At 40.3% G+C, this 26969-nt stretch overlaps 1 long non-coding RNA gene across 1 annotated transcript; it reads left to right on the plus strand.

Moving 5' to 3' along the window:
• Positions 1-1759: 1759 nt before the first annotated feature.
• Positions 1760-3467, plus strand: LOC131506237 (uncharacterized). The gene is made up of 2 exons (XR_009258816.1): positions 1760-1975; positions 3113-3467. It is a non-coding gene; the product is annotated as an uncharacterized LOC131506237 (long non-coding RNA).
• Positions 3468-26969: the final 23502 nt, after the last annotated feature.

Genomic DNA, 26969 nt, shown 5'->3' on the forward strand with positions numbered 1-26969 from the left:
AGAAGGGGAGTTGGAAATTGGACGGGGGGAATGCTAGACCATTCTTAAGTTTAGATTAGAATGGGAAGTTCTGGAGTAAGCCCGTTGTTTTCAATAGATAGATATATAAACAAATATAAAAGTAAATGCGCACATATAATATATAGGTATATGCATACATATTTCTTAGTTCTTTTTACTAAGAAGACTGAAAGCAATGAGATCTAAGTAGTAATGAATACATGTAGACCCCAGATGCTGGTTTACAAATAACATTCTCCATTAAAAGGAATGAGGACTTCTTGTAGAAATGGGTGCTTTGGGGCCTGGGGCTACAAAAATACATGTTGAACATGGAACAATTTATTTTGACAGAAAGGAAAAAAAGTGTTCGAGGAATAATAATAATACCTCACTACAATGATACAGAGGTCAATTTGGAAGGGCTACCACTGGCCAAATAGGGGATAATTTTATCATCTAAATAATATCATTGGATATTAATCCATTGAACAAAGAAGGAATCTATAAATCTATATTGATATAAATGAATTAATGGGGAGAAAAGAACATTCTTCCTAACAGTGGCATGTAAACTAATCAATGTAGATGGAGCTATAGAATTATAAAATAACCATCTAATAACCATCATAATACTAACTTATTAGAGTAAGAATCAATGGATATTAAAACCAGTCAGTGAAAGTGTAATGAAAAGTAGGGTATTTTCATAGTCTCAGAGTATTTGTTAACAAAGTACAGGAAAACCTTGGATTGAGAGTAACTTGTTTGCATGTGTTCTGCAGCACAAGCAAACATTTCTAATAATTATTAACTTGTTAAAGGAACGATGTCTTGCAATATGAGTAGTATTCGATGCCAAACATCACATGATCACAATTCAGCCAAAGGTCCTTTTTTTCTCTCTCGCTGTGGGTCTGTGGGTGGTCATCTCTCATGCTCAGATGCTTGGTCTCAGGTGAGGTGTTTTGCAGAAATCAATGATTTTTCAGAACCGTGGAAGGTGCCCACAGCGGGCACTAGTGTTTTTTTGTCACTGCAAAGCACCTCTGGACGGCCCTCTGCTTTTCCATGTAAGAGGAAGCTTAGGAATGCTTTGCTTCCTTCTAGGTCAGACTGCCTGCAGGTATAGACCCTTTCCTCTGCTGCCTTATTGCCAGTTACATCCAATACAGTATGACAAGAGTTAATTAATGCTGTACTGTAGTCAACATTGTGCGAGGGTATTCAACGGCCCCCTTGAACAAAAAGTTTGAAAAGAAAGGCAGTAAGAAGGAGGGGGACCTGGGTTACTCGGTTGAGCTGCCTGGCCGACTTTGGCTCAGGTCATGATCTCGTGGTTCATGAGTTCCAGCCCTGCGTCGGGCTCTGTACGGACAGCTGGGAGCCTGCAACCTGCTTCACGTTCTGTGTTTCCATCTCTCTTTGCCCCTCCCTGCTCACACTCTGTCTCTCTCTCTCTCAAAAAAACAAAAAAACAAAAAAAAGAAAAAAAAGAAAAAGAAAGAAGGAGATGATTACGGTGGAAATTAAGAAGGAAATCATCGAGAAGTACGTACGAACGAGGTATGCAAGTGGCAAAAATTGCAAGATCTTGTAAGAAGCCTACTTCTGTATCTCATCTGCAGAGGAGGAGGAGAAAAAGACAGAGAAATCCCTCACTTCAGAGGAGATTAGGGACGTGTGTAAAATGTGGGAAACTGCAAAATTTTGTAGAAAACACCACCAAATGAGGCTGTAGCAGTGTGAGCGATGAATCTGTTTAACGACAATGCGATGTCACATTTCTGCGAAATCCTCAAAAGGAGGCCAAAGCAAGTGCCACTGGATAGATTCCTTGTTAAAGTTGCATGAAAAGAAAGATTCCACTGAGCCAGTAGATAGCAGTGATTCCGTTAGTGAAAGTGAAAGTTGTCCCGCACGATAACCCTCCTCTCTCTTGCCTCCCTCACACCAGCCACGAAGGTTTTCAAAGGTAAGTGCTGGTTGATTTGTTTATTTTTCTTTATATTTTGCATTTTCTTTATTATTTTGTATCATATTACAATATTGTAATCATTTTTATATGAATATTTTGGGGTTGTGGAACGAATCATCTGACTTTCCATGGTTTCTTATGGGGAAATTCGCTTAGATATACAAGTGCTTTGGATTACAGGCATGTTTCTGGAACGAATTATGCTCGCGAACCAGGGTTTTACTATCCTTGTAATTACAAAGGACGACATAGTTACTTTGGAGTGGAGAAGCTAGCAGCTACCAGTTTAACTCTGTAGTCATAGTTTACCTTGCCAGTATTGGGACAAATCAGTGTCACATACTTCCTAACAGAACACTGAGAAGACAGCATAATTTCTGTGATATTGCCGCCCCAAATGCATAATCTAAATCTAATTATTAATAAAAAAATTAAAAAAAAAAAATTTAAAGGGGCGCCTGGGTGGCGCAGTCGGTTAAGCGTCCGACTTCAGCCAGGTCACGATCTCGCGGTCCGTGAGTTCGAGCCCCGCGTCAGGCTCTGGGCTGATGGCTCGGAGCCTGGAGCCTGTTTCCGATTCTGTGTCTCCCTCTCTCTCTGCCCCTCTCCCGTTCATGCTCTGCCTCTCTCTGTCCCAAAAATAAAAAAATTAAAAAAAAAAAATTAAAAAAAAAATAAATAAATCTAATTATTAGGAGGAGAGCATCAATGTCAAGTTCCTGATTTTAAAGATATAATGTGGTTATGTAGGAGGGGTTTTTTTCCCTTTGTTTTTAGGACATACATACTTAAAAGTATTTAAACTTATAAGGGATCGTGTCTACAAGTTAATTTCAATTACTTCATAAAAAGATCAATACGTGTACATTTAAGATGGAAGAAAGAGTGAGAATAAAAAAGTAAATGTACTAAAATATTAACTGTTGGAGAATCTAGATAATCCCTTGTATTGGAACCGAAACTATCATTTTGCTTTGAATTCTTTGTTACATATGATATATTTATAAAAAAATAAGCATAAACTAAAAAGCCCAAATGGCATAGTCTGGTGTTTGCCTGACTCCAAACTGACTTCAGTTATGGTTTTGTTCAGATGTTGGAAAAAGTGAACTCAACTACTTTCTCTCCTTCTAGTAATATGTGACCCAGTCTGGCGAATGAAATATACAATACCGGAAATATACTGGAAAGCTTTTGGGGAAATCTCCTCCATGAAAACAAGAACCTTTGTGAAGAAAGATGCGCAGTCCCATGATTTGCTTGCCCTTGGACCCCCCCTCTCCCACCGCAGTCTTGCCTCTGAATGTACCTGCTTCAAGTGTGTGATACTTGGGACGGTTGCAGGCCACGGGGCAGTCATGAGATCACACGAATCTTTGAAATGTTAATGCTGAGCGCTAATATCATTGGCCACTAAATCAACACTACTAGCCATTATGTATTTGCAGACTTCTTGTTATTGCAGAACAATAAACAACTGAATGTAGGCTATGTGTGTCCGGATATCGTTAACCTGAAGCTGGAGGCGTTCCTAACGGACCCAAACAGTAGCAACAACCCACATTGACTTCCACAAAGGAGTTGGTGGCACGATGGGAACCATCCCTCCAGAAAAGCATAGCTTAGGGTAGCATCACATAAACATTATGTTGGATTTCCTGTAGAAAAGGATCAGTTTGCTTATTAATATGTGGGTTCGTAACTGCAAGGATTGGTTAGAATTTGCACGAAAACAGAAAGGCATTTTGTCTACTTCCATCTCTGCTTTAAAATGTTGTGGGCATTCTGAGCACTTTATAAAAACTGAATCTTAAGAACCCACTGTTTTATGCCTGTACTGTATCTACCCTGTGCAGGGATTTTCAAGAAACACTTCAACATTCTTGTAAAGGACCCCTGGTGCCGGAATATTAGGAATGCACTTCTGTACCAGGATGTGGTCATCTGTTAAGACAAAAATGTTTTTACTGAATTTTTATGAATTCATTTTCCCTCCTCTCATTTTTTGGGTATATTTCACGTAACCTTAAACCATTCTATGTTTTCAAATACCCAGTTAAAGCATCAGACCTAACATGGTTTATTTTAAGGATTCACATAATCCAGGAGCGCAAGGCAGGGAACTACTGTGTGGCATCTTGGAACCAGCACAGAAAAACAGAGCAAGTGTTTCCAGTAATAAAGCAAATCTACAAGCAAATTTTCAGTTGAGAAGAAAATGTGGTGTGACCCAGTGCAGTCAATTCTTGTAGAAAAGTAGACATTCATTTCTTAAGCCAAATATTTTCCCTATCGATACACCTATATTTCGTCCAGCACTATGCAGCCTCCAGAGACCTTGCAAAACCCAGTATGTGATCTGATCTCCACAACAACCTCACGAGATGGATGGGAAGTAAGTTATTTGTCTTGCGAACAAACAGGTTTACGGAGAGGATGTGATATGTCCTGGATCATAGAGCTGGCATGCAGAAGGGCTGATCCTCAAACCTGTGCTTTATGATGCTGATTCTAGTAAACTTTCCAAATGGAACTAGATTTTGTAATTTATTCACGTTTTCGTTTTTAAATAAAAGCAGTTAGTATATATAAAGTAATATGACACTTAATGTTCTATACACACACACACACACACACATATATTGATTTAATTCTCACCAAAAATTATAGTTGCTATCATCTAACTTTTATGAATGAAGACACTGAGGCATAAAGAGTTTGAATAATATGAACAAGTTGAAGCAATTACTAAAGGGCACAGCTGAGATTTAAACCCAGGGTGTTGGACTCTGGGGTCCGTGCTCTTAGCAATTTCACCATACAATCTTCTTAACACCTTAATGCCAGTTTCAGGCCTAAAGACATCTTGCTCCCTTTAAAGAATACCCTTCTCTTTCTTCTCTCCGCTCATGCTCTCTTCCTGTTCTAGAATACTAAAGCTACAGGGAGACCTTAATGTGCTGTAATACTCTTAGTTTATATAGTAATCTGCTCCGTCCAAAATAACTCAAATTGGTTACTTCTTAGATTTTGAATCTGCAAATACCTTCCTGCCTCTTTCTTTGAAGACCTGGGATGGACAACGTAGAAATCCTAGGGATATCATTATTCCTCTCCCGGCATTCCAGACTCTAGTTAGACCTCACTAATGTGTAATTCCTTGTTGTTGTTTTTTTTGTTTGTTTCTGTGTTCCTACCTATAGCAGTTCCCTTAAGCTGATGATGCCAGACAGAGCGGCATTGGTCCTCACTCAAGTGAGAAGAATTAGAAGAGAGACTCCAAGAGTAGATGTTGATCACTGTGCCCCTCTCCGTGTCCCCTATGGAGGGGTGTGCTTGACTAATTTAGACTCTCTGTGAGCTTGGGGAACGGAAGCGGGGATGAAAGAATGTGGCTATTGCTTACTCACTAAATTTCTACTGCTCCACGAGACCTGGGAGTCCTCCATAACTTTTATATAATTTCTTCATAAATATGTGCCGGAATTAAACCCAGCGCACCCTTCTTCTCTTCTGGATTGCTCCATTACAAATTTACAATGCAGATTATCCACTCTTCCTAATCCCTACATCCTTGCAAGAGGGCCTGTTGCCACATCCCCTCACTTTCCCTCTCTACCAAAAATCTTGCCCTCTGGCCTCCGAGTTCTTGCTCCCGCAGTATAAGGGCAACCACTGGTTACTGAGTGTCTACTGGGTGCTCGTAAATGAGCATCAGCAAGTTTAAGACCTTGTACACAGTTACGCAGTGAGTGACAGAGTCTGGGTAGAGGAGGGTTGCAGGTGCCAGAACCCATTGCTAAGTACAGCTTCTCCACTGTCTTCAACAGTTTTTATGGTTAGCCATTCCACTGCTTTCCCATTCTCTTCCTAGAATGTTTGTTATACTTACTGCATTTTACTGAATTCAATTATGAAGACGGCTTTTCAGCTACAGCCCCCTACGGATGCTCAGCCTTTCTCATGATTTAGAGTTTGGTTTTGTGTCCTTCCTGATTCCCACAGCTGTTCCTCGGCATTATTCCTTGGTCTTCTTTTTAAAATGTCAGCTACTTGGAGGTTTTTGCCATTTAACAGCATGGTGGTTTTCATCTATGAACCTCCTGAGAACTTCCCTCGATTGACTGATACTTTGGCATATGGTCCCATGTTCTTCTCTTCAGGTCCTGCTGCTGTCTCTTTTATTTTTTTTTTATTTTTTTTTCAACGTTTTTTATTTATTTTTGGGACAGAGAGAGACAGAGCATGAACGGGGGAGGGGCAGAGAGAGAGGGAGACACAGAATCGGAAACAGGCTCCAGGCTCCGAGCCATCAGCCCAGAGCCTGACGCGGGGCTCGAACTCACGGACCGCGAGATCGTGACCTGGCTGAAGTCGGACGCTTAACCGACTGCGCCACCCAGGCGCCCCCGCTGCTGTCTCTTTTAAAAACACCCTAGGGGGGAGGTGGGTCAGCAATGTTACCATTGTCCAAAAGGCAGAGAATTTGTGGCATGGTAGTGAAGTAAAGTGCTCACAAGAATCCTCCTGCAAATCCCTTGTGTAGTCTAGACATAGTATTAAAAAAAAAAAAGGCACAAAACAACCATTTAAAAGCACTGGAATGTATCCAAAATCAGACAGAAGCCAGAGGAGAGTTTATTCTTAAAAAACCTCCAACAGTAAATGGTAATGACTGCAAGTTTGTGGCTTAGTTGCTGTAGGGCACTCCCCATGAGTTGGCAGCAGAAACTCAAAAACTTATTAGCTCAAGGTGTCAAAAACCAGAATTTTGTTCTGGAAGAGAACTGGGCCCAGTATCTGACCATTCCTATGTGAAAAGCCTTGGCTGATCATGCACGCTGGCGGTTAGACTGAAGGGACTTAATGAAAATGCAAGCAGAGAACTGTGAGAACCTATCCTTAAAAAACAGAATTTCACTATATGAGATCCATGAGTGCGCTGTTTCTGTAAGTATTATTATTGAAAGCATTTTCCAAATACATAACTCACATAGCAAAAAGCTGCGCCTCACTAGCTTGAGACATCAAAGGACAGAGACGGAGGTGAGCAGAGCAATTAGGGCAAGAATTTGCAAAATCAAGAGAACTGAGAGAAGATGAGTCCGAAAATCTGACTGGGAGCAGCGCCCAAATCTTCACGGACGACAAAATTGTAAACATAAAAGGGACACCCCAAGGAGACGGGACTGAAATAGTGGCAGCTTGAAGCTGTATGAAGTATGTAGTGATTTGAGCTGATACGCACCATGGAAGTGGCATTGTGGTTTGGGTTCAAGCTAGTTAACTGCTGACTTATTAGAACAAAGATTAAAATAATCAAAACAATATAACAGAATACAAAGTGGCTGTATCTGCATCTGAACTATTTTTATTTTATTTTATTTTATTTTATTTTATTTTATTTTATTTTATTTTTATTTGAGACAGAAAGAGAGAGCGAGAGCAAGTGGGAGAGAGGAGCAGAGGGAGAGAGAGAGAGAGAATTTTAAGCAGGCTTCAGACCCAGCACAGAACCTGATGCAGAGTTCCATACCACGACTCTGGGATCATGACCTGAGCCCAAATCAAGGGTTGGATGCTCAACTGACTGAGACATCCAGGCACCCCTGAGCTATCTAGTTTTAAATACAAAATTAGAAGACATACATAGAAATCATTAAATATGATCCATACTCAGAAAAAAGACAATCGGTAGAAATGACATTAAATGTGTCCGTTTGTTATATGTGGCAGATAGAGACTTCAAAGTATATATTATGAATACATTCAAAGAACAAGATTAAAAATATGCTCAAAGAATTAAAGGAAAGAATGATCTTAATGAATGAATGAAAGAATCTCAACAGAAAAGCAGAACCTACGTAAATAAATAAATGGAAACTCTTTAGCTAAAAAATACACGAACAGAATGAAAAATTAACTAAAGAGACTCAACAGAAGAAAGTTCCGTTAAAGATAGATCAGTAGAAATTACTCCATCCAAAGAACAGACAGGAAAAAGAAAGGCTAAGAAATCGAGTATACTCAAGGTTCTACCCATGAAAACAATGCCAACTGTTATGTTTGAAAAAAGAGTGACCTTAAAGAAAGGCACCTGAAAATGAGAGAATGAGAGCTTCACTGTTGAGTTTCCCATTTCTGATGGTTGGGAAGGACATAGGCTGCTCTGAGCTGTTGGGACTATCTATACCACTCGTTAAGCCTCAGCCTCATTATATTAGAAACAGTTTGATCAAATACTCTGTGGCAACCAATAGATTCAGAAAAAATAAGGCATTTTACGTGCGAAGATTCAAGAAGTAAATTATAGAAGTCGTATTATTCAGTGTTGTACAATTGAGTGATTGTAATAGATTGTGTTATTGGCATCAACTTGTCGTTTTTCCCCTTCATTCCTTTAAGTCTGCAGTTCATTCATACCAAGGGACATGGTTTGGAGGGATACATTTCTAAGCCTAATCCTGGCATGAGATGTGCTTTGGGCCGAGCAGACGTTTTCAGAAATTAAGCAAGCAAAATTGTGAAAAGTGTTTGCAAGTTGGGCTTCTTGCTCTTATGCTGTCACCATCTCTTTGAGAAGGTCATGCTGGGGTTAGCTGGCTAAGTACCAGGAGAAGGATGAGGAACATGAGAACAGAACTGTCTCCTCAGTTAAGTTGCCCCAGTTAAGTGCTCCAGCCAAGTCTAAGCTAGAACAGAGGGTCCCATTCAATCTTCAGATGCATGCATGAGGCCAGCTAGGATCAGCAGAATTGCCCAGCTGAGCCCAAGTCAGTCAATACTTCCATTCCATGGATCAATAAACTGTATTAATAAATGCCTATTGTTTTAAGCCACTGGGTGTTCAAGTAGTTTGAAATAATTTCCTGATAGACTATTCAAAAGCATCAGGCACCGTGCTCGATGCTTTATCTACATTGTCATGTTCAACCCTCAAAACATCCTGATGAGGTAGGTACGACGATTGTTGTTGAAAATTTCAACAGTGCATTTTCAGATGAGAAAAAAAATTGGGTCCCGAATGTTATTTCGCAAGCCAAAGTCACACAGCTATGGAATGAAGCCAGGACTCAAATGTAGGCAGCCCATGTCAGATAGTCTATGTACATAAGAATTTGTGTCAAAGGATTTGTCTGTTAAGGGATTTTTCTATCTCCAAATTGTCAGAATTGCATGCTGACAAAGGGAGTGAAAAATAAACTGTACTGTAGAATTATAGAACATTTCAAAATATGTTATAACAAGAAATTTCTTTTTAATCTTTCTTCCTACACACCACTGACATATACAAACGCCATAATACAAATGCTTAAAGTAACGAAATACCAACTTCTGTGCTTGCTTACATTTGGAGTCAAAGTGTGCCAGGAAAAACATACGCCTGCTGCCATGCATGGTTATTAGTTCCTGGGCCTTCAAGATGCCTCCTACTAATTTATTTTCATCACCGTTGGTTTGAATTGTATCCTTCTTTCCCCCCATCATTCAGCACCACTTAAAAAATGGGAAAAAAAATTAAAGGTCTCACTCCTAAAATTTCAGACATATGGTGGGGGGTTAAACAGATTCTATGGGATTAAGGAACAGGGGACCAGAGCTCTTGTCTTGTTTCTACCCTGAAGTGTCTACAAGTTGTTAAGCAAGACTCCACATATTTCTTGGAGCCTTAATTTTATTTTATGTATAATGGAGTCACTACCAGCCCTGGGAGCCTATGAAACCCATTCTTGTACTCATTCTATCAATACTTAGTTATTGCAAACTAGCTACGTGACAGTTACAACATGATTCATGTAGACAGAGAAAGTGGACAAAATCCTTGCATGAGTTCCCAGTCTGGGAAATGGTCACAGAAAAATGTATTTAGGGCTCATTGTTTGTTGCTGTTGTTATTACAAAAACAATACAGTTACCAAAAACTTAAAACAATATGTTATTGGAATTTCAATTAAATAATTTGTTTTTAAATACAATCTTTTACATTCTAAGAGAGTAGAACCAAAAGTTTTCACCGAAACTTCACACTTTCGACTATGCTTTTGCCAGAATCTATGATTTCGGTCTTTTCCCTCTTTTTTTAACTATGAAGGTAAAAGGCAGAACAGTGTCTCACCAATAGCCACAATGGGATCACACATATATGTGTATATTTGCACACATATAAGTGTGTGCTTGTGTGTATACACACATGCGTGTGTGTGTGCATAGCATAAATAACCAGGGTAGAATGCTTAGAGAAAGGCCCACAATGGCTTTGGCTCTCAGGTTGAATGGAGAAGGAAAATCTGACTTGGAAAAGTTATTATCCATCTTCATAGCAACACAAGTATGTAAATACTAAACATGTTCTCTCTCTCTCTCTCTCTCTCTCTCTCTCTCTCTTTTTTTCTTTCCCAGTATTGCCTTTGTGGTATCCTTGGAGAAGCTGGATAGACTCTTCAATTGGTTTAAAAATGCATTTATGAAGACCGACATTATCCTTGCAATTGATGTCTGCATGTTGTTTTAATGAAGGGTTAAGTTTGGGGGTGCCTAGATAGCTCAGTCGATTAAGCGTCCAACTCTTGACTTCAGCTCTGGTCATAATCTCTCAGTTCATGAGACTGAGCCCCACATCGGGCTCTGTGCTGGTTGTGGGAAGACTGTTTGGGATTCTCTCTCTCCATATTTCTCTGCCCCCCCACTCATGCTCTCTCTATCTCTCTCTCTCTCAAAATAAATAAGTAAAAATAAAAAAAAATAAGTAAGTTTGGCTGTGATTAGCAGCAAAGAAAATAGAAAGGCAATGTGTTTAATAAGTTAGAGGTTTATTCTCTCAAGTGGGCAAGAATGGCTGATCATTTTTAGCATTTGTCGTGTATCAGACACTGTCCTGAGTGCTTCCCATTTGCTGATTCTTTTAATTCTCACAAAACGCTACAGGTCTTATTATCTCCATTTTACAAATGGAGAAGCTGAGACGGAGAAATTAACTGTCCCACGATTGAACACAGGCTATCCAGCTCCAGAGCCCGAGCCCTTCTTGCCCCTACTCAATGCTCCGAGGCAAACCATCATGGGTGAAGATAGAACATCACCGGTTCCTTTTAGAGTAGTTCCTATTTTCATGGTGCGGTGTGGTCTCCACATTCCACACAGCAGTATAGAGCCAGAGGTGAAGAAGAGGGTGTGGCAAGTGATGGGCTTATAAATGACTTCCATTTACCTGGTAACGTCTGCTGACATGGCTCTTTCACATGGCCACATCCAACTGTAGGGTAGCCTGCAAACATGGCCTCCATTCCAGGCCCCTGTGTCCAGGTTAAAACTGCCCCATGTCCATGGAAGGAAGGAATATTGGTGACAACCGACAGTTCCTACTCACAGGTCTCTTTTTATCGTTTTATTTATTTATTCAGAACTATTTCTGTATTTAAATTCAAGTTAGTTAACATATAGTATAGTCTTGGCTTCAGGAGTAGAACCCAGTGATTCATCTCTTACATGAGATGAAACCCGGTGCTCATCCCAACAAGTGCTCTCCTTAAGGCCCATTGCCCATGTAGCCCATCCCCCCACTCCCCTCCCCTCCAGCAACCCTCAGTTTGTTCTCTGTGTTTAAGAGTCTCTTATGGTTTGCCTCCCTTCTGTTTTTAACTTATTCTGCCTTCCCTTCCCCTATGTTCATCTGTTGTGTTTCTCAAATTCCACCTATGAGTGAAATCATGTGGTATTTATCTCTCTCTGGCTTATTTCACTCAGCATGATACACTCTAGTTCTATCCATGTTGTTGTGGATGGCAAGACTTCATTCTTTTTGATCGCTGAGTGGTATTCCGTTGTTTATGTATACCACATCTTCTTTATCCATTCATCAGTCAGTGGACATTTGGAATCTTTCCATAATTTGACTATTGTTGATAGCACTGCTATAAACAGCAGGGTGCATGTGCCCCTTCGAATCAGCATTTTTTTAGCCTTGGCTATATTCCTAGTAGTGCAATTGATGGGTCATAGGGTAGTTCTATTTTTAATTTTTTGAGGATCCTCCATATTGGTTTTTTTTTTTTTTATAAAGGTTGTACATATTTATTAAATGACTCCAAATTGTCTTTAGTAAGTCTACTTGGGAAAGACATTATTTCCCTTGTGTTCTAGAGGGGACAACAACCATCGTTCTAAGAACACAAGGACACCAACTGTTCAACTCTAGTTGAATCATCTAAGTTATTGTTGTCATTTTCATTTTCGTTAACAGGAAAGCTGAGTTCTAAAAGTCCAAACTCATAGATAATTCTTTCTGTGAACGAAGAACTGAAGTGTTACTGGGAGCCAGTGAGTTGACCACCCCAGATGTCTGTGAAAACTATCATAAAATAGTCAATATGACAACAAATTATTATGAGACAGCCATCATATAAAAGTTCTATGAAAATGACTCTTTTAAGAGTGTCTGTCAGCATTTTCATGGGAAATTCTGATTATTTTTCCTTCATTCCCAACTGGCTAGCAATTTGCAATAAATATATTTGATGCATGTCTCCAGTAGCTGCTTCCAAAGCCAGTAAATTTTTAGGAGATTATAAATTTTAAAAAATGAAATAGTCTTTTTTTGTTTGTTTGTTTGCCTTTTCTGAATTTGTTTCAACTTACACATAAAATAAAATTCCAAGTCACATGACAAGTTTAACTTTCATTTATAACATACATGGTGCAAAGGATTATCGAGGAGGAGAAAACAACATACCATAGAATGACATTGTAGAGCACAAGGAAAAATCACAACAATAAACACTATTGACCTAAATTATCCTGTCAGCAGACCTTAATTTCTAGAATGGATCAACAAATTACATCAAACAATATTTGTTTAGAAAAACACAGATGATCAACGTGATTCTGAAAAATCTAAAATTAATGAACAAAGCTCTATTTTCACTCCAGCTTAAAACAAAGCGAAAGTAAATGTGCCAATAGGAGAGTCAGACAAATTAGAATTAATTTAACATTATTAGTAAATAGAGTCATTAAATTATAATGAAAGACACTCAATTATGAAGTTTTGACATCATTATATACAAGTTAAATAGCACAACATCTGGGTACATGAGCAAACAATGAAGAACCCAAGAAGAAATAGATAAGGGTACAAATTGTAAAAGGACATTTCTGTCTAAACATGACTGAATATGAAAAGCTAATGATACTGAATTGTTTCTATATGCCAGTCTTTTTTCCCCCAGCCCTTTATGATTTAGTGCATATATCTTCCCAATAAACTATGAGATTAACACTAACCACGAAAAATGGGAGAAGAAATCATCCTATGAATAATATGGAACTAATACTTTTCTAAGAAACTGTAGCTCATTACGAAGAATCACATTCACTTTTCCAAACTACACAGCTTGGATTATTTGCAAAAGTTGACCACAGCAAAACATCAATGTATTCAAAGAATAGAAGATATGCGTTGTTTTGACTGCTGACTAACACGTTTAATTCCCAAACAAAAAGCACTTAGAAAAATGATTACTCTTTTTTTTTTAAATTTTTTTTTTAACGTTTATTTATTTTTGAGACAGAGAGAGACAGAGCATGAACGGGGGAGGAGCAGAGAGAGAGGGAGACACAGAATCGGAAGCAGGCTCCAGGCTCCGAGCCATCAACCCAGAGCCTGACGTGGGGCTCGAACCCATAGACTGCGAGATCATGACATGAGCCGAAGTCGGATGCTTAACCGGCTGAGCCACCCAGGCGCCCCAAAAAATGATTACTCTTAAAAAATCAGCTGGGCCATGGGGATAACTAAAGACCTGAAAAAATAATTGAAAATTAAAAAAAAAAAAATAGGACATTATATTTTGAAATCAATATCAGAGTAACTGAAGACCAGTTCATAAATTTATTTTCAGTGTGAAATAAGGAAACACAAACTTTATAATCTAACTTAGGATATTCAGTTAAAAAAAAGTCACGCATGCTTGACGGGGATGTAAAAATGGTGTAACTTTTTTGCTAAATGGTTTGTCAATTCTTTAAAATGTTACCTTACGACCCCGCCCATTCCACTTCTAAGTACATATCCAAGAAAAAAGAAAATCTATCAAATCTATGAGATGCAAAATACACTGGGTTTTGCCCTGAGCTGGGTAGGAGAGAGTAGACAGAGACCGGGGAGTGCCTGCTAACAGGTAAGGGGTTCGTTTGGGTGCTGATGAAAATATTCTAAAATCAGATTGTGCCGATGGTGATACATCTCAACACATATACTAGAAGGCCCGGGATAGTACACTTTATGCAGGCGAATTCTATAGTGTGTGCATTATATCTCAGTAGAGCTATTATAATAGGGGAGAAATGGGAGAAGTAAAACATAGTTTTGTGTCTGTGATTTCCATTTTTGTTACAGAAAGAAATTGCCAAAGTAATCCTTAGTTCTGATCGAGCTTGCTCTGTGTCCCAGGCCTTACCCAGAGCAGGTGCTTAGTGGGTATGTGTTGTGTTGATGTGTACTTAATTAAAGATAAATTCCTTCACGATGATTTGATGCAAACTTTCACACTAAAGAACAAGTTTGGTAACCACTTAAAGCCTTGGTGATAGGGTTTTGGGATGGAAACTAGACCAGATTCTGTTGGCTTAGAGGTGGTATGTTCCTGAATACATACTTCTTGCTGCTCCAAGAAGTTCAGGGATGATAAAAAGAAAGCAAGGATTCCTGCGGTATAGGACAGGGATCTTTTTGTGAAACCAAAATAAAACTGGTTCTGTGGAAGAGACCGTTTTAAGGTCTTTCTTTGTTTTTTTGTAAACTCTGAAAAGACAGCTCGAAAATGTACTGATAGTATTTTCACGGGAGAGCACAACAGCAGGAACGCAAACAAAACACACGGGGCATTGATGGAGTCCTGGGTTGCTGGCACATTAGAGATCCTTTCAAGTTAACAATTAAAGACTTCTCAACAAATGTCATCTCAGCTAAATTCTACTCATGGGATTCATATGATAATCAAATACGGCAACATATGAAAATCTTTGGTGAACTTGTAAAGTGCCCTAAAATACAAGATTCTGCTGGTTGTTTTGTCTTCTTAGATACTCTTTATCTATAGATATAGATATAGATCTATAGATATAGATATTTGTGTATATATTGTATGTATATATATATATATATATATATATATATCTTTCTATATATAACATTTGTGTATAATGGATCATATACATTTAATCTATATATACATGCACACATGTTATATATGCAGATATACATATTATATATATATATACATATATACACACACAAAGTATTTTATATATACAAAAATGTTATATATGTTAAAAAATGCTTTTTTTTCACATTTGTTGTGTCTTTAAGATTATGAGTGGAGATGACCAATTGTCAAAATTCACTCTCTCCTCCTGTAATACCAGAATTATAACTAAGCACACATTCTACTTGTATGTCTTTTACTGTGAAATCTCTCTTCAAGTACCTTAATATTTATTTTTAAAGACGTCAAACATGTTAAGGCTATAAATAGTAACCTTTTTGTATTTTTGATAGAAACATTTTCCTAAATCTCTTTTATGACTTTTCATTTTACTCTTATTTGCTTGCTATGAATATATTATTTTTTACATAAGCAGTCACATCATTCTGTTCCATCCTAATAGCTTCCATTATTTCAAATGTTATAGGATTATGAACAATTCAAAGAGATGGTAACCATCTCATTTTATGATTGTTTATGATTTTGATTGGCGCCTGATAGATTGCATTAGAATTACTTAAGCGACTGTCTACTTGGCTTATTCTTGTGTATTTCCTCACAGCTTGTTAAATAAATGAGATACATTCTTAATTTAATCGAGTTGGATTCGAAGCTCTTTGCATCTATTTTTCATAAGGTGCGGAAGATAGCAATCAATGAAAACTTTTCATTATGCTCTGTCGTAAATATACACCGCATGGACCTTTCACAGGCAGAGGGAAAATCTTAATGCATCTTACTGTATGTCAAGAATTGCGATTGATTTTATACATACATTATTTTAAAGAATCCTCACCACAATCCTTTCAACTAGGACTGTGACCTCATATAATCAGTATTTTAGAGGAAGAAGTTTAAAAAGATATGTGGCTACCCCTAGTCACATAATGTAGCGGCTGGTGGATTAGAGGGTCAAGCACAAATCTTTTGACTGCAAATCCTGAGCCAAATCAGGGATGAGTTCACGGGCTGGCTGCATGAAAAATGTGGAAATCCCCAGAAGCATATTCCAATAGTGCTGAGCCTACAAGGATTACTCTTGGCTACTGGGTAGTAAAAGACCTTTTGCTTAGGCCTGCAGCCCACAGCCTTTATCATGCTCCTTGTGACAAAACTTCTAGAACCTTTGCCGGGGCATTTTCCCACTCTTGTGTCCGCTTACTTAGTACTGGGAAAACTGAAGTATTACTGGAAGGAAATGACTAACGTACATGAAGCAGCTGCACGGCCCTTGTTCCAAAGACACTATGCCATCTTAAAATATGGACTTTGAATAAGTTGTTATAAATGAAGATCCAACGCTCAAAAGATGGATTTCATTTTGGTTTTGCTATACAAAGTAAGGGGTGCAAATTTGTAAGGAACAAATCGCCTTTTGCATCAGAGTGAGAAGAATGTGGTTTTGGAGTTTGATAGACTTCGGCTCTAGTCTCAACTTTGATACTTATCAACAAATCACTTCCTTTTTAAATCTTAGCTCATCTAAGATTAGGAATAATGTTTTGGTATTTTGTGAAGGTTAGAGATAACGTGCATAAAATACTTAGAATAGTCAGTTGTATGAAAGTTACCCAACGAAGGTCCCCCTCCCCCTCTCTCAGTGCTCAGATACAATTCTGCCATGCTTTGAAGGTGTTAATTAATATCCCTTGAGTCTGAGCCAATTGTGACTGGACTCATATACATAGAGTACATTATAATGCATAGTGTTAGCTTTCTTACTGGTGAAGCTTGATCAGCAAGTGTGAGAACTTTGAGCAGGAAAGCTCTCCTTTCTTCTCTCTACTCTTCAGTCAGGCACCTGGGAGCCACCTGTGGGAAGAACAGACACCTGCCCAGCAGTATCGTACAACAACATGGCGGGTGGAGTTCTCCCTTTCTCCCTTCACGCAGGAGAGAGCTAGAGCTCTCTAGACCTGACCCTTCCTCGTGCTCACTAGCCACCTAAACAATATTCACTCTTCTTATGCAGAGGACCAACAGTGGGGAGAGAATAGCACAGAATTTTTGTCCATATTTTCCTGAGAGGGCTGAAATCTTATCAGCTTTTCCCATTGTATGGTTTGATATAAAAAATAAAGAGGAAAAGAAAGAATATCTGTCAGTATGGTTTTGGCAGAAAGTAATAGGAGTTTAAACTCAAATGGATGTGAACATTATGGAAACATGTACGTTCACATGAGAAAGAAATCAGAGGTGAGTGCTCTTCAAGACTGGTCAGTCCAGCAGTTAATAATATCGTCAGGTCAGCCTTTCCTTCTGTCCTAAGGCAAGTTCAGCCACGGTTATGAAACACCTGTCAATAGCTCAGGATGCATTTTTCTCATTCATGACTTGGAGGAGAAAGTAAACCTGACTTATGTTGATAAAAGCCAGAAAGCATCTCTCTCAGGAGCCCCAAGCAAACTTCTCTGCTCATCTACCGGAAATGGCTTAGGCTTGCTTATCCCTAAGTGAATTATGAGTAAGAGGGCTTAGACTAATCAGCTAGAGGGGAACTGATAACAGCACTTTGCTACAATAGACTTCCTTCTAAAACCTGAAGCTTATTTGCTCGATTCAGGTAGGCATGGCTTCTGCCTGACAGCAGCAATGTTTAGCTCAGGACCCCCAGCAATTTGTGTTGCTGGATTATCTATACCCACCACTGCCGGGTGCTAAACTTGATGTTCTAGAGACAAAAACTAAAAATGGGTACTTCTTTGAGTCTTTGTTTGAAAGGAAAAACTACTTGCAAATATTGCAACAACTGAATATAAACCACCGCATAGGCTGTATAATATACGATCTTTCTTTTTGTTTATATCAGATAAATTGAAGTGTGCATTTTCTGACAGAGCTTTATTTTTCGGCAACCTACATAATAGTTTTAAATGACTTATTTCACATACCTTCAAATCATTTTTGTTTTTTTGTTTTTTTGTTTTTTTTTTAAAATTTTTTTTTTTTCAACGTTTTTTATTTATTTTTGGGACAGAGAGAGACAGAGCATGAACGGGGGAGGGGCAGAGAGAGGGAGACACAGAATCGGAAACAGGCTCCAGGCTCCGAGCTATCAGCCCAGAGCCTGACGCGGGGCTCGAACTCACGGACCGCGAGATCGTGACCTGGCTGAAGTCGGACGCTTAACCGACTGCGCCACCCAGGCGCCCCTTCAAATCATTTTTGAATACACTCTTGCACTTTAGGTGTTTTTTGTCAACAGAGATGACGATGTGTTTTTTCAAGGTTATAACACACTTGAGCATTGGCTCCTGGGGAATTTACCAGATTGGGTTCCATTTCAACGGTGATCAATTGGGATATATTTTGATAGGTTTCTTTTGTAAATGAGAAAACTTTCTGGACATAAAACAATACTCATAAAATATGTGCAATACTGAAAAGAAAATGATTCTGAAACACAGGGATTACATTTCCTCGGGAATTCACATGAGTTCAAAATTAAGAGACATATTCTACACAATGTCGTTGGTCAGCTCTCAGTTGTTCCTCATGGAATAAAAAGGTTACATATTTTTAAACACACTGTTTCAAAACCATTTTACCCAACTGCATCAATTTTTCCTTTCTGAATTTTGGCCATTTATGAAATCAAGAATATGGTTGGCAGTAATAGTGTTTGTAGGTTGTTGGGAAGCTCAGTCTTCAAAATATGAGTTAATATTTGAGTCGATTGAAGTGCCATCATACCTAGGAAGATATAGGGAGCTCTCCAAGAATTCTCAAGTACAATTTGAGGACTTGGTATGTCCAATGAATGTACCATTCAAAGGTTCTGTCCTGGTATTTTGGCCTCCCCGTCGGTTGGTCTGTGTGTAGAGTTGTTTGCCTTTTGTCTTTTGGACTGAAAGCGACTGTGGGCAGTAGGCTGATCACAGCTGATGGACTGTGTGGATGAACTGAAGATAAGACCTCTGCACATCTGTATGATCCAAAGTGGCTTCTTGAAATGCTGTGATCTAGGAGTTTGGGTTTAGAGATAACAAGGAATGACATCTTTCCATGGGCGTGATCAAAGAGGAGGAAGTTCCCTTGAGCTCCAACGGTGATTGTTTTTGACAAGGGCGAATGGTTCTCCTTCTCTGGGAGACATTCCTCTCGGTGTCAGTCTTACTAACACTGAAATCCACATTATGGTTACCAGCGAGGTATCTAAGCACTGAGATAAAAATTGACATCCAGCGGTGGGCTGCTGCTGTCACAAGTACCTAAAAATGTGCAGGTGGCTTTGTAACTGGGTCACAAGTAGAGACTGTAAGAGTTTTGGGACGCATGCTAGGAAAGCCTACATTGCGGACACTGCACCATTAAGGATGATTCTAGTGAATCGGGAAAAGAAGAGGTCTATAGCAAAAGTCTCAAACTTTTCAGAGAATCCCTAACTCATCCTGAACAAACTGTTGTAGAAATATGGACACAAAAGTCATTCTGATGGGCTCTCAGACAGAAATAAGGAAAATGTTGCTACATGACAAGGGAAAGACAGTCTTTGTTATAAAGTGGCAAAGAATATGGATAAATTGTGTTGTCGTCCTGGTGGTTGGTGGGGAGTAAAACTAGAGAGCTCTGAAGTTGGATATTTGGCTGAGGACATATCTAGACGATGCATTGAAGGAACAGTATGGTTTCTCCTGTTTACAGGAGTGTAAGAAAAGAGAAATGATTTAAACATGGAGTTTTTAATCAACAGGGCAATGAAACTTAAATATTTGAGATAGTCTCAGCTTCTCCATATTGAAAAGAATCCGGAAGCCTGTTCAGGAATGGCCAACTGACCATTTCTTAAGGAAATGAGGCAACAGGTAGATGGTCGTTGAAGACATGGGATAGATGAAATTGGTTAAGAAAAGTATATAGAGTAAAAAGGGTGGAGGACTAATGTCAGAATGTTCTGCCACATGAATAAATGTGGGTAGAGTAGAAGAAATAGAATGCACAAAAGGACTAAGAAGACAGGGGCACAGAAGGAAGTGGGGTGAAAATGGTGGTACGGAAGCCAAAGAAAAGTGCTACTATTTGAATGTTTGTGTCTCCCCACCCCCCAATTCATACTTTGAATCGTAATCTCCGATGGTGATGGTATTAACAGATGGGGACTTGGGGAGGTACTTAGGTCATGGTAGTGGAGCCCTCATGAATGGGATCAGCGCCCTTATCCCACAGAGTATTCTAACTCCTTCCCCCCATGGGAGGACCCAGAGAAAATCTGTGGCCTGGAAGAGGATCCTCGCCTGACCATGTTGGTATTCTGACCTCAGACTCCCAGCCTCCAGAAATGTGAGAAATAAATTTCTGTTTTTTTTATAAGCCATCCAGGCTGTGCCATTTCATTATAGCAGCCCAAACAGACTAAGACAAAGATACAGATAAGTAGGATTCTACTTAGTGAGGCAAATAAGGTAAAAGCTAAAAAGAGACTATAGAATTTGGCAATCCAAGGCTTTTGCAGAGTGACTTCAATGTAGAAATGGGAAGAAACCCCAATTTTATCAGGATGAAGAGCAAACAGGAGTTGAGGACTGGGGATGGCAAGAGCAAGCTCTTAAACTGTGGACTTGAGCCGTGAAGGAAAAGAGGGAGCTATTACTTAATCTAGACAGGGATGTAGAGTCCCAAAGGACATTGCAGCTGTTGTTTCAAATATGGGAGATCCTAGCATTTATATTGGCCATAGGAGGGAGCTAGTAGCAAGAGAAATGTGAAGTCAGGTTCCAGTCCTACATCCCAGGGAAGATAGGAAGGATGGAAAGGCTGGCCCAATCAACGGGAAGGGAGAATTCATTTTTGTATTAGGTTCGTACAATTGCCATAAACTGCATTGCTTAAAACAACAGGAAGTTATTCTCTCAGAGTTCTGGAGTCTAGAAGACTGACATCAAGGTATTGGCAAAACCATACTCCTTGTGAAGGTTCTAGAGAATAATCCATCCTTGTCTCTTTCTAGCTTCTGATAGTGCTGGCAATGCTCGTAATTGCTTGGGCTGCATGACTCCAATTTCTGCCACAGACTTCACCTGGCCTTCTTGCCTCTGTGTATGTCTCTGGGTCTCTGTCCTAGTTAGCTCAGGCTGCCATAACAAAATACTGCAGAATGAGTGGCTTAAGCTACAGAAATTCTGTCTCTCAGGTCGGAGTCTGGGAAGTCTAAGATCAAGATGCCAACAAGGGAGGTTTCATGAAGAGGGCTGGGCTGTGTGTTCATATGTCCTGTTCTTTGTGTGATGGGAAGAGAGAAAGAGCAAGCTCTGTGCTACCTCTTCTTATAAGGGTACTAACCTCATCATTAGAGCCCTATTCTCATGGTCTAATTGTTTTTGAATGGCCCCATCTCCAAAGACTATCACATTGGAAATTAGAGCTTCATCCTAGGGGGGAGGGGAACAATTCAGTCCACAGCAGTCTCCAAATCTCTCTTTCCATAAAAGGATAACAGTCATGGGACTTAGGGGGCCCTAAGCCAGGATCACCTCATCTCAACTTGACCATATCTGCAAAGACCCCTGATCCAAATACGTCACGTTCGGGAGTTAAGACTGCAGTGTAATTCTCTGGGGACAGTACCTTATACCACAGCAGCAAACACAGTGGGTGCATGTGTAGAGTTACCACCGAGGAGATTAAGGCAGGATACTCGGGGGTTCATGCCTCACAGTCCCTATTACTTCAGAAAATTGAAATACATTGTCATCTGAGAGGCAGAAAGAAATGCTGCCCTATAAATTCCAATGCCCCTTGAAAAACACTTTACTCTGACGATGGCATGTTGTGAGGGCACTGCAGGGGGAGTGGGTGAGTAGGCATAGGCTAGGAGATAAAAAAGGCTTTTGGAGGAGAGGGCATGGGACCTCTATGTAGGATGAGTAGGAAAACGCCCCAGGGCAAGCACGTGTGGTTGGAGAACACTCCAGACAGATAGAAAGAACAACACGGGCAAAGATGTAAGGCTGCAGAGAGGCCAGAGACCTTTATCAATTACCCTCAGTGTCACGGCCAGCTGTCAGAGGGACTCTACATTGCAGCTCCGTGTTTCTTACTTGAAATCCCCTTTTTCTCCCACTCTGCCACCCTGGAAAAGGAAAGACAGATGTTGTGTCCTTGGTCCAGCAGCGCTTCTGTTCTGATCGTGCATCCTCTTACCTACTGTCCCGTTATCAATCCCAAAAGGCCTCGGGGCTTAATGAAATGCACCAAGTGGAAGCCATGATTAATGCAGCCTCGGCCAAGCTGCTGCAGGAGTGGGGATGCCTGCCTCCTCACAGAGATGTCATTGTTCTTCCCTGAGACGGTGTCCCTCCCTCTCACACCCTGACCACCGCTTCCCCAAGCAGAGTGTTTATGTGTTGAGTGCAACACTCCGTGGACTTCGGGGCCTAATGGGGTGTGAGAGGGGGCCTGGGGTTTTTCATCTTGTTTTCAGCTGTACAAACACCACACACTTTCCCCATCCACTCAGGGTCTAAGTTCAGGCCTTCTAAGATACCAGCGGCTGCAAGGTGGTGGCAGGGACTCCACAAGTCGAAAGAGAGGGACCCGGCACCTTCCGCCCTCATACCAAACACATTCAAAGTGTTTATTTTCTCAGCCCCAACCTAAGCTCTCAGGTAAACAACTCACTGCTGGTTGACACTTTAGGGCTCCCCCAGAAGCTTTTGTTTAAAGGCAGCAGGATGGGCTCTCCATTGTCCGCAAGAAGTAGAATGTGCTTCCCTGAAATGCAAGCAGGACAAATTAATTAAGAGATATTCTCTTCTCCCTATAATCATTTTCCCTCTCCCTCCTTCCCTCCCTCCCTCCCTCCTTTCTTTCTTCCTTCTTTCCTTCCTTCGTTCTTTCCTCCCTCCCTCTCTTTCCTTCCTCTCTTTTTCTACCTTATTAACATTGACTTAAGACATCTTACCCACCAGCGGAAGCTTCAGGAATTCTTCAGACAGCCTGATCACCCTGGAACAGAGACAGACTCGAAGGACAAGAGGTGAAGGGGAAAGACACCAGCATCTGCTGGACTCCTGGCTGTTCAGGTTTTTACACCTTTGTATCAACCCCTCCCCTTGAGAGTGAGCAGGATCTGATTTGTTTATAAATGGATAGAACACAGTGAAGGTGATGGAATGTCAATTCTGTGATTATTACACTATACAAGACCTTTGTTGTTAGTAGACCTGCTCTTGACACTTTCTCTCTAGGTGACTTTCAAGAAATAAATAGCAAAATCAGGAGTCCTATGTCACAAGAAAATAGGGCTGTTTTACAGCTGACAGCCCACAACAGGCTGGGTCCCTCAGTCGTCTACTTGCACGCAAATGAATTCTGCCAACAATTCTGCCCAAAAGAATGACACGCCTGGGGTGGGGGTGGGGGGGCGGTGGTGCCTTGGGTGGCTCAGTCGGTTAAGCGTCCGACTTCAGCTCAGGTCATGATCTCGTGGTTTGTGAGTTCGAGCCCCACATCGGGCTCTGTGCTGACAGCTCGGAGCCTGGAGCTTGCTTTGGATTCTGTGTCTCCCTCTCTCTCTGTCCCTCCCCTGCTCATGCTCTGTCCCTCTCTGTCTCAAAATAAATAAAAACATTTAAAAAAATTAAAAAAAAAAACAAACAATGACACACCTGGAAGAAGATCCAAAATCTGGATGTGCAGACATTCTCAATGGAGCCCTCTCTCTTTGTTCTGCTTTTATGAGGCATATCTAGCCAGCTTCTACTTCAGAGTGCTATTTTGTTTTTCTTTAGGCTTGATTATGATACCAGTCTCTTTGTCACTCAAGACATATGCTGAGTTGTCCAAATGGCTTTCTGAAGTTTTCCTTACTTGATTTAAGTTTTAGGCTGGTCACGTGAGTAGGGGTACACACTCTACCCTTAGAGAAAGGAAAGGAAAAGCATTACACTCCAGGAATAGAACTTTCTTAGAGGTTCCTGTTATTAATGGAATCTTTTTCTTTCTTTCTTTCTTTCTTTCTTTCTTTCTTTCTTTCTTTCTTTCTTCTCCCTTTCCTTCCTTCCTTCCTTCCTTCCTTCCTTCCTTCCTTCCTTCCTTCCTTCCTTTTCTTCTCTCTCTGTCTCTCTCTCTGTTTCTCTCTCTCTGTCTCTCTCTCTCTCTCTCTCTCTCACACACACACACACACACACACACACACACTCCTTCTCCTCCACCACCTCCTCCTTCTCCTTTTTTTCCTTCTCCTTGTTCACCATCATCGTCTTGAATTCCTCCTCTTTACATTGCCCTAATGTCCTGGAGGTAGGTAATAGACCAACGGCAAGACTTGTTTAGCGGCATTATCTTTGCAGAATCTGCACACATGGATTTCAGTTTGGTGGGGGGCAAGGGGTTAGCTGAAGACCAAAATAGAGCACATCTATTTTACTGTTTTCTTTATCCAGTATAAATTTTGGATAAGTTGCTTTCCCTATGATCATCAGTGACGTCATCCATACAATGGAAGTAATAATAATACCAGCCTGTCAGTGTCATTCAAAGAGTTTCTGAGATAATGAACCTTGCAGTGACAAAGTACATCAATAACTCTTTACCCTTTAAGAGTGGTCAGTCTTGCCTTTGGGTTGCTCTAATGAAGTTAAAAGCTTAGATTAAGAGGGGAACTAACCCTGAGTTCAAATCTCAACTCTGCTACTTAACTTACCAGCTTATTAATGTGGTACCATTTATGTTGCCATGTCATGATTTTCGTATATGAAATATGGGGATAATAATAGTATTTCCCAAATAGGGTTGCTGTAATGCATAAATGAGAAAGTGGATGTAAGTGCTTAGCCAAAGCCTACCACATACAAAATGTTCAGTAATATTAGCTGCTGTTAATATGAGTATAATAAATTTCTGCTACCTCAGTACCAACAAGTTGTATGCTGATACGTTTTATACAGAATGACCACTCACTTTCTCAATGATACGTCTGCGAGGCTGGAGCAGAAACATGATGGGATTGGGAGGCAGGACATCTGAAATCTTGTGGGACCCTCAGCAATTTACTTCCATTTCCTCTGCCTCAGTGAGAAGGTGAGTCTTAGCACTGATCAGAATATCATATATGCCGTTCATTTGATCATTTCACACATGGAGAAATGGAAGCTTGCAGGGGTTCAATAAACTTAAGGTAGAGCCAGGACTGGAACACGTTGCCTTGACGTTGGGTCCCTGCTCTTAACTGTGTGCCACACTGCCTTTCACAGGATGAATGTTTGTTATAAAAGAAATGCTAAGAGAAACAATGAGACAATAATCTAATTTTTTTCACTAAAAATGAAATGATGCAGAAAACCAGCATTTTCAGCCAGGTTATTTTCTTGAAAATGTAATGATCGTGTTCCTCTAGGCCCTGATCTTACCCTGGGTTTTTACACAATGCAGCAGAAGCAAGGTGCGGTCGGGCCACACCTGTCCGCAGCTGACTGCTGGGACAGTGTCCAGTGTAAACAGGTAGGCAAAAGAGGGAAGAGGATGTGAGATGGAACACAGCAGGTACGTGCTGCACTCCTTTTTAACATATTAAAAATGGAGGCTTCTGGACTCCAGAGGAAGGTCCCATCTGCCTGTGCTGCAGTGCGCTGCTCCTCAGTAGTGTAGGTGGAAGAGGTAATAGGGAAGCTTGACCTCCAGTGATGCCAGCAGATTGTGTTTACTTACGTACAACGCCCAGGCTTCTTAGATAATATATGAGGTAAACTGAGGACTTCTGGCAAAGCTGTTTCAGGAGGACTGAATTAGCTAGGAACTGACCTCTGTCCAGTAGATGCTTTCTCCTTTCTGGTGCCTGGAATGCAGACATACCAGATGGAGGTGCAGTGGTCATTCTGCGACCATGAAGCACCCTTGAGAAGGGAGGTCACTTTCTAAGGATGGTGGAGAAGAAAGATAGAAGTTGCTTAGGTCTTTAATGCTATCTTGGATGGGCCATCAACACCCGCCTGGTCTGTTGCCAGACTTGCTTTACCTGAGCAGAAAAAAATAAATAAATAAATAACTTTGACTTCCAGTACTCTCACATGCAGCCAAACTAAAACTTCAGTGATACAGCTCTGTTCTCAGGGTTTGATACATTCACATCCCCGCAAGCAGTGGTGGCTGACTTACTCTTTACTGGAGTTTGTTGAAAACAAAACAAAACAAAACAAAGCAAAACCGAAAAAAAAAAAAAAAAAGCTCAGCCATTTTCACTTAAATCAGAAGAAAGGCATTACCAAAAACTACATTATGTGCAGAGTCATAAAAGGGATATGACTCATATGAAGAGACAGAAATCTGCTCTGGCCAAGATACTTCCAGAGCCTCCCAACATGGGATCCTTTTTGTCACAAATGTCCAGTTATCCTGACTCTGGCGTATGGTTTGTGAACAACACTAGGTGGGAAATCAAAACTAGCTTTAAGGGGGGGAAAGTGGCAGTGACCACATTCTCCTGACCCCAGAGAAGAATCTGGTTTATTTGCTTGGTTCAGTTTCTACAGGACTCTAAACAACTGAAAAGCTCAAGACGACCTTGGATACAGCTCCTTTAATGTCGAGCAAATAAGAAAAGGGTGGAGGTGTTATTCTGTGCCTGGAGTGAAATGGCAAGAGGTTTTGGGATGCCTGTCGGCTGTGCAAAACGATTTGCTATCACAAGAGGACAAGGAGTCATTAAAACTGGCCTTATCTTCCAAGAATTGGAGGGATCAAGAGAGGATCAATAATTTGAGGCCCAGATTATATATGGTTGTGAAACCTTG

The sequence above is a fragment of the Neofelis nebulosa genome, chromosome 3 (assembly GCF_028018385.1).
Source record: "Neofelis nebulosa isolate mNeoNeb1 chromosome 3, mNeoNeb1.pri, whole genome shotgun sequence".
Lineage (NCBI taxonomy): Eukaryota > Metazoa > Chordata > Mammalia > Carnivora > Felidae > Neofelis > Neofelis nebulosa.